The 8,494-nt window shown below is 43.7% G+C and overlaps 1 protein-coding gene across 3 annotated transcripts in view; it reads right to left on the minus strand.

Annotated features, from left to right (window-relative positions):
* BTD (biotinidase) overlaps window positions 1-8,494 on the minus strand; it is a 40,782-nt gene that overhangs the window by 3,160 nt on the left and 29,128 nt on the right. The gene's annotated exons all lie outside the window — the stretch shown is intronic.

Genomic DNA, 8,494 nt, shown 5'->3' on the forward strand with positions numbered 1-8,494 from the left:
GCGGAGCTGCGCTGGCCTTGTGAGAACGCCACCCGAGGGACACCAGGGCAGGCTGCCCGTTTTCCCGTGGTTGAGAAGGGACGGAGAGCAGTGCCAAGAGCAGAGGCTTTGTATGCCTGCGCGACAGGTGACAGGTGACACCACAGAGCACACTCAGGGAGGACGGTGCTGGCAGAGGAATACTTAGTGGCTCTCTCCCAGCAGGAGTGCTCCAGGCCCCCTCAGCTCCCTGGCTCCCTCGCACCCCAGCTCAGAAATGGGTCGGGGGCTTCTGCCCCAACAGCTCGGGAGCAGATCTGGCCCTCAGTGGGCAGTGACAACCATTGAGCAAAGAGGAGGCCCTGCTCAACGTCCAGCGCAGGCTCTGGTCACCATGACGCCTGTCATACCTCCTATCCAGGGGATAATGACCAATATAGACCTAGGGAAGAACAGCAGGCATCTATACCAAAGACAGCCCTCACACCAAAAATACCAAACCCACACAGACTACCCAGGGAGGCTACCCCATAAAGCTAGACTAGACCTCCAAGACCACAGCAGATCACTGTTTCTCCTAAACTCACAGAGCAAGAGAAATATAAGTCAAATACAGTGGAGGAACCATTCCCAATTAAAAGATCAAGAGAATTCCCCTGAAAGAACAAACAATGAAACAGACCTCATCAGCCTAATATACACTGGATTCAAGAAGGAGATAATGAAAATACTGAAGGAATTAAGAAGAGCGATTGATAAAAATGCAGATTACCATAAAAAGGACCTAGAAGCTATAAAGAGGAGCCAAGAAAAATTAGAAAACTCACTTGTCCAGACAAAAGCTGAGCTAAAGGCAATGAATAGCAGATTAAATAATGCAGAAGAATGAATAAATACTTGGAAGATAGAATAATGGAAATCACCCAATCAGAAGAGCAGACAGAAAGTCAAATAAAAAGAAAAAAAATGAAAGCAATGTAAGGGACTATGGGATAATATGGGCTTCCCAGACAGCGCTAGTGGTAAAGAGCAATGCAGGAGACACAAGAACCACGGGTCTGATCCCTCTTGGAGAAGATCCCCTGGCAACCCACTCCAGTATTCCTGCCTGGAGAATCCCATGCACAGAGGAGCCTGGCAGGCTACAGTCCACAGGGTTGCAAAGAGTCGGACACGACTGAGCGACTGAGGACACGCGTGCACACGGATAATATAAAGTGTGCCAATCTAAGCATAATGGAGACTCCAGAGGAGAAGAAAATCAAAATGGGATCAAAAATTTCTTTGAAGAAATTATGGCTGAAAACTTCCCAAAACGAAAGAAAGAAACAAATATCCAGATATAGGAAACAAAGAGAGTCCCAAACAAGGTGAACGGAAACAGACCTGCACCAAGACATTCTATAATTAAAATGACAAAAGCCAAAGATAAAGAGAGGAGTCTAAAGGCAGCAAGAAAAAAACAGAATTAATTACAAGGGAACCCCCTAAGGCTATCAGCTGATTTCTCTACAGAAATGGGCTTCACTGGTGGCTCAGAGGGTAAAGCGTCTGCCTACAATGCAGGAGACCCCTGTTTGATTCCTGGGTCAGGAAGATCCCCTGGACAAGGGATAGGCTACCCACTCCAGTGTTCTTGGGCTTCCCTGGTGGCTCAGATGCTAAAGAATCTGCCTGCAATGCTGGAGGCCTGAGTTCAATTCCTGGGTCAGGAAGACCCCGTGGAGAAGGAAATGGCAACCCATTCCAGTATTCTTGCCTGGAAAATCTGAGAGATGAAGAAGCCTGGTGGGCTACAGTCCATGGGGTTGCAGAGAGTTGGACATGAGTGAGCAACTTCCGTTTCTTTCTTTCTTTCTCTACAAAAAAGTTGCAGGCCAGAAGGGAGCAGTAAGATACACTCATAAAGGAGTCTTAAGAGTTTTTAAAAAGTCTTAAAAGGGAAAAATCTGCACTTCCCTGGTAGCTCAGCTGGTAAGAAATGTGCCTGCAATGTGGGAGACCTGGGTTTGATCCCTGGGTTGGGAAGATCCCCTGGAGAAGGGAACGGTTACCCACTCCAGTATTCTGGCTTGGAGAATTCCACGGACTTCAGTCCATGGGGTCGCAAAGAGTCAGGTACGACTGAGCGACTTCCACTTTCACTTTTCACAGGATAGTCTACCCAGCAAGATTATCATTTAGAATAGAAGGAGAGATAAATATTTTCTCAGACAAGCAAAAAACTAAGAGAATACAGCAATACTAAACCTACCCTAAAGGAAATATTGAAAGGTCTTCTCTAGATAGAAAAGAAGCAAGAATCTATGGAAAAGAGAAAATCACAATTGGAAAGTAAATCACTTCAATAAACTATTATACAGGTTTTTAAAAAAAAATCAAACATTTTGTGAAGGCAATGAACAGCAAAAGAATAAACATGAAGATGAAAAAGAGGACATGAAAATCATAAAATGTTGGGGAGGAGAGTAAAGAAAAGTAGATTTTTTTCACTGAATGTGTTTCAACCCATGTGACTCTAAGTCTAATGCAAGGAGATGTAGGAAGGGGTTAACATACTTGAAAAACAAGGTGACCACAGATCAAAAACATACAATAGATTCACAGAAAAACAAAAAGAGAACATAAGTATAATACAAAAAGAAAACCATCAAATCACAAAAAGAAGAAGAAAAAGAAACAAGAAATTAAAAAGTCAACTAGAAAACAAAGTCTACAATGGCAATGAATACATATCTATCAATAATTACCTTAAATGTCAACGGACTAAATGCTCCAATCAAAAGAAAGAGTGGCAGATTGGGTTTAAAAAAAAGTGCTTACAATATCCTGTCTACTAGAGACTCATTTTGGGCTTCCCTGGTGGCTCAGAGGTTAAAGCATCTGCCTGCAATGCAGGAGACCTGGGTTCGATCCATGGGTCGGGAAGATCCCCTGGAGAAGGAAATGGCACCCCACTCCAGTATTCTCACCTGGAGAATCCCATGGACGGAGGAGCCTGGTGGGCTACAGTCCACAGGGTCGCCAAGAGTCAGACACGACTAAGCAACTTCACTGCACTAGAGACTCATTTTAGGACAAAGGACATACACAGATTGAAAGTGGGGGATGGGGACTTGCCTGGTGGCCCAGTAGTTAACACTCCTCACTCCCAATGCAGGGGCCCCAGGTTCGATCCCTGGTTGGGGAACTAGATCCTGCATGCTGTAACTAAGATCCACCACAGCCAAATAAAGATAAGTTAAAAAAAACTGAGGGGATGGAAAAAAATATTTTATGCATATGGAAATGACAAGAAAATGAGGGTCACAATATTCATAGCAGACGAAATAGATTTTAAAACAAGGACCATAAAGAAAGATAAAGAAGGACACTATATAATGAGAAAACAATCAGTACAAGAAGAGGATATTACACTTGTCAATATATATTCACCCAGTATAGGATCACCAAATGTTTAATGCATAAAACAAATGCAGACATAAAGGGAGAAATTGACAGGAATACAACAGTAGTAGGAGACTAACAGCTCACTCACATCAAACACAGATCTTCCAGACAGAAAATCAATAAGGCACAGCAATCCTAAATGATACAATAGAACAGTTAAACTTAATTGATATTTTTAGGACCTTACATTAAAAAAAAACAAACAAACATTCTTTTCAAGTACACATTGAACATTCTCTAGGATTGACCACATACTAGGGCACAAAATAAGCCTTAAGAAATGTAAGAAGACAAATTATTTCAAGCGTCTTTTCTGACCACAATGGCATGAGATTAGAAATCAACCACAGAAAAAGAAATGAGAAAAAAAAAAGGTTACATGGAGACTAAACAACATGCTATCAAAAACCAAAGGGTCAATCAATTATGAAATCAAAGAAGAATCTTAAAAATACCTTGAAGCAAATGACAATGAAAACACAGCCATACAAAACCTATGGGATGCAGCAAAAGCAGTCCTTAGAGGGACATTCATAGTGATACAGGCCTTCCTCAAAGTCAGAGGCTCCCCGGGTGCCCAGGGGTAAGGAGTTCACCTGCCCGTGCAGGAGACACGGGTTCAATCCCTGGTTTACAGAGGATCCCACATCCGTGGAGCAACTGGGCCTGTGGGCAACAACTGTTAAGCCCGCGCTCCAGAGCCCGGGAACTGTGACTACTGAGCCACGTGCCACAGCTGCTAAAGGCTGCACACGCCCTAGAGCCCAGGCTCCACAGTCAGAGAAGCCGCTGCGGTGAGGAGCCTGCACGCTGCATTCAGAGAGGAGCCCCTGTTCACTACCACTAGAGAAAACCCACAGCAACAGGACCCAGCACAGCCAAAAACAAAGAAATAAAATTTATATATATCCCCTAAAGGCATTAGAAGGAAGGAAATAATAAAGATGAGAGAGGAAAAAATAAAGATTAAAACAACAACAGAAAAAAATCAATAAAACCAAGACCTGGTCTTTTGAAAGGCTGAACAAAATCAACAAATCTCTGGCCAAGCTCAACAAAAACAAGAGAGAGAGAGAGGACCCCAAATAAACAAAAGAAGGAAAAAGAAGAGATAAAACTGATACCACAGAAATATAAAAGACCGGGAGAAAATACTGTGAACAATTATGTGCTAACAATTTAGACGACTTAGATGAAATGGACAAGTTTCTAGAAACATACAGCCCAGCACAACTGAAGCTAGAAGAAATAGACAATTTGAACAGACCAATCCCAACAAGGGAAATCAAAGACACTCTAGGAAGCCACCCTCAGCCTGATACTAAAACCAAAGCCGCTACCAAAAAAGAAGAGTACAGGCCAATATCTTTCATGAATATACATGGAAAAATTCTCAGCAAGATATTAGCAAACTGAATCCAGCAACACATAAGAAAGATCATATACCACACTGGGCTATTCATCCTAGGGTCACAACCCCGGGTCACAGGATGGTTCAGTGCACGCAAATCAACATGAGATACATCACACCAACCGGAGACAAAAACCACAGAAAGAGCTTTTGATAAAATTCAACATCCATTCATGAAAAAAAACTCTCACCAAAGTAGAGAGGAGAGAGAGAGGGAACATATCTCAACATAATAGAAGCTACTTATGACAAACCCACAGCCAATATAACATTCAATGGTGAAAAGCTGAAAGCCTTCCTGCTAAAATCTGGAATAAGACAAAAATGCCCACTCTCACCACTTGTATTCAGCATAGTATTGGAAAGCCCTAGTCACGGCAATGACAAGGAAAAAAAAAAAAAAAAGGCATCCACATTGGAAGGGAAGAGGTAAAACTGTCATTTTATGCAGATGACATGATTCTGTTTACTGGAGTGGGCAGCCATTCCCTTCTCCCAGGGATCTTTCCCACCCAGGAATCGAACCCAGGTCTCTTGCATCGCAGGCAGATTCTTTACCTCTGAGCCACCAGGGAAACCCAATACTATAAAAAAAAAAAAAAAAAAAAAAAAAACCCTAAAGATCCACACAAAAACTACCAGAACTGATAAACAACTTCAGTCTGGTAGCAGGATACAAGATTAACATACAGAAATCAGTTGCATTTCTCTACACTGAAAATAAATTATCAAAAAGGAAATGTAAAAAAAAAAAAACTCTTTTAAAATTGTTTCAATAAAATAAAAATACTTAGGAATAAACCTGACCAAGGGGTCAGGAAAGACTTATATACTGAGAATTATAAAACATTAAGAAAGAAAACTAGAGATGATTTAAAGAAATGGAAAGATATTCCATGCTCTTAGATTGGAAGAATTAATTTTGTTAAAATGGCCATACTATCCAAAGCCATCTACAGATTTAATGTGATCCCTATCAAATTATTCACATTTTCACAGAACTTGGACAAATAACCCTAAAATTTATATAGAACCATAAAAGACCCAGAATTGTCAAAGCAATACTGAAGAAAAAGAATAAAGCAGGAAGCATGACCCTTCCACACTTTAGACAAGACTACAAAGCTACAGTAATTAAAACAGTGTGGTCTTAGCACAAAAATAAACATGGATCAGTGGAACAGAGAGAGCCCAGAAATAAACCCACGTCGCTTCAGTCATCTCCGACTCTGTGCGACCCCACCGACGGCAGCCCACCAGGCTCCCCCGTCCCTGGGATTCTACAGGCAAGAACACTGGAGTGGGTTGCCATTTCCTTCTCCAATGCATGCAAGTGAAAAGTGAAAGTGAAGTCGCTCAGTCGTGTCTGACTTTAGTGACCCCGTGGACTGCAGTCTATCAGGCTCCTCCATCCACGGGATTTTCCAGGCAAAAGTACTGGAGTGGGGTGCCATTGCCTTCTCTGAAACCCACTTACCTATGGTCAACTAACCTTCGACAAAGGAGGCAAGATATACAACAGAGAAAAGACAGTCTCTTTAGGAAGCAGTGTTGGGGAAGTTAGACAGCCACATGTAAGTAAATCAATGACCTTCACACCATACACAAAGTAAACTCAAAATGGCTTAAAGACTTAAATATAAGACATGACACCATAAAACTCCTAGAAGAGAACGTAGGCAAACATTTCCTGACATGAATTATAAACCAATGTTGTCTTAGGTCAGTCTCCCAAGCTGAGGGAAAAAAAGCAAAGTCAGACAAATGGGACCTAATCAAACAGCTTTTCTACAGCCAAGGACACAATACAAAAAGTCAGCCTACGGACCAGGAGAAAATATTGCCAATGATGTGACAGACAATGGCTCAGTTTCCAAAATATACAAACAGCTCATACAATGGAACAACAAGAAAAACCCAATTGAAAAATGGCCAGAAGACCTAAATAGACATTTCTCCAAAGAAGACACATACAGATGGCCAACAGGCACATGAAAAGATGTTCAAGATTGCTAGTTATTAGAGAAAGGCAAATCAAAACTGCAGTGAAGTGCTGCCTCACTCCAGTCAGAATGGCCATCATTAAAAAGTCTACAAACAACTGCTGGAGAGGGTATGGGGAAAAGAGAACGCTGTGGATGGGAATGCAAATTGGCGTGGCCACTGTGGGACACACGATGGAGGTTCCTCAAAAACCAAAGGGATTTCCCTGGTGGCCCAGTGGTTAAGACTCTGCCTTGCAATGCAGGGAATGCAAGTTTGATCCCTGGTTGAGGAACTAGGATTCCACAGGCCACGGAGCAACTAGTGTGCCATGACTAGTGAGCCCGCGAGCTGCAACTAGAGAGTCTCTGTGCTGCAAGGAAAGGTCCCGCCGGACACAACAAAGATCCCAGGTGCAGCAGCCAAGACCCAGCACAGCCAGGGGACCCAGCAAGCCCACTCCTGGGCGTGTACCTGGAGAAGACTAATCCCAAAAGAGACACACTCCCCCGTGTTCACAGCAGCACTACGCACAATAGCCAAGACGCGGAAGCAACCTAAGCGCCCACCGACTGACAGAGAGATGGAAGACGTGGTGCGCATACACAGCGGGAGGTCACTCAGCCACGAGAATGGAGTAATGCCATGGTCGACAACAGGGGTGGGCTCAGGAGACGATCAGAGTAAGCGAGGTGAGTCAGGAGACAGACAAGCACCACGCGGTATCACTTTGATGGACTCAGGAGATGATCAGAGTAAGCGAGGTGAGTCAGGAGGAGACAGACAAGCACCACGCGGTATCACTTTGATGCGGACCGTAAAATAGGACTCAAACGAACATATCTATGAAACAGGGCTTCTCGGGTGGCCCAGACGGTAAAGCGTCTGCCTGTAATGCGGGAGACCCGGGTTCCATCCCCAGGTTGGGAAGATCCCCTGAAGAAGGAAATGGCAACACACTTGAGTGTTCTTGCCTGGAAAATCCCACAGATGGAGGAGCCTGGTAGGCGACAGTCCATGGGGTCACAAAGAGTCGGACACAACTGAACGGCTTCACTGGATGACACAGAAACAGGCTCACAGATACAAAGAACAGACTTGCAGGGGCTGGGGAGGTGGGGTGCGGGCTGTGGGAGAGCCGGGGAGGCGGGGTGTGGGCTGCGGGAGAGATGGGCTGGGAGTTTGAGGTTAGCAGATGCAAACTGCTGTCTATAAAATAGACAGACGAGGTCCTACGATACAGCACAGGGAACCATATTCAACATCCTGTGATAAACCAACACGAGAAAGAACACAAAAAACGCGTACGTGTAAGTGAACCACTTTGCTGTACAGCGGAAATTAACACATGGTGAATCAACCGTACATCAACGAAGAAACTTTAAAATAAAGACGACGTCACTATCTGCTGATGCATAGACAAGAATATATTAATAGTTGGAGGTGCATCCAATCATTTATAGTTTTCTCTAGAAAGCAGGGTAGGATGGGGCATGGGGCGTGCTGAAGCGGACTTGCATTTTTTTAAGTTTTTACAATAATTTTATTTATTGATTTTTGGTTGTGCTGGGTCTTTGTTCCTGGGAGCCCTTCTCTCCGGCCGCAGTGAGTGGCGGCGGTGTCGGGCTTCTCGTTGCGGGGGCTTCTCTTGCCGTGAAGAGGGGGTTCCGG

This window comes from Bison bison, unplaced genomic scaffold, assembly GCF_000754665.1.
Source record: "Bison bison bison isolate TAMUID 2011002044 unplaced genomic scaffold, Bison_UMD1.0 scf7180017864374, whole genome shotgun sequence".
Taxonomy (NCBI): Eukaryota; Metazoa; Chordata; class Mammalia; order Artiodactyla; family Bovidae; genus Bison; species Bison bison.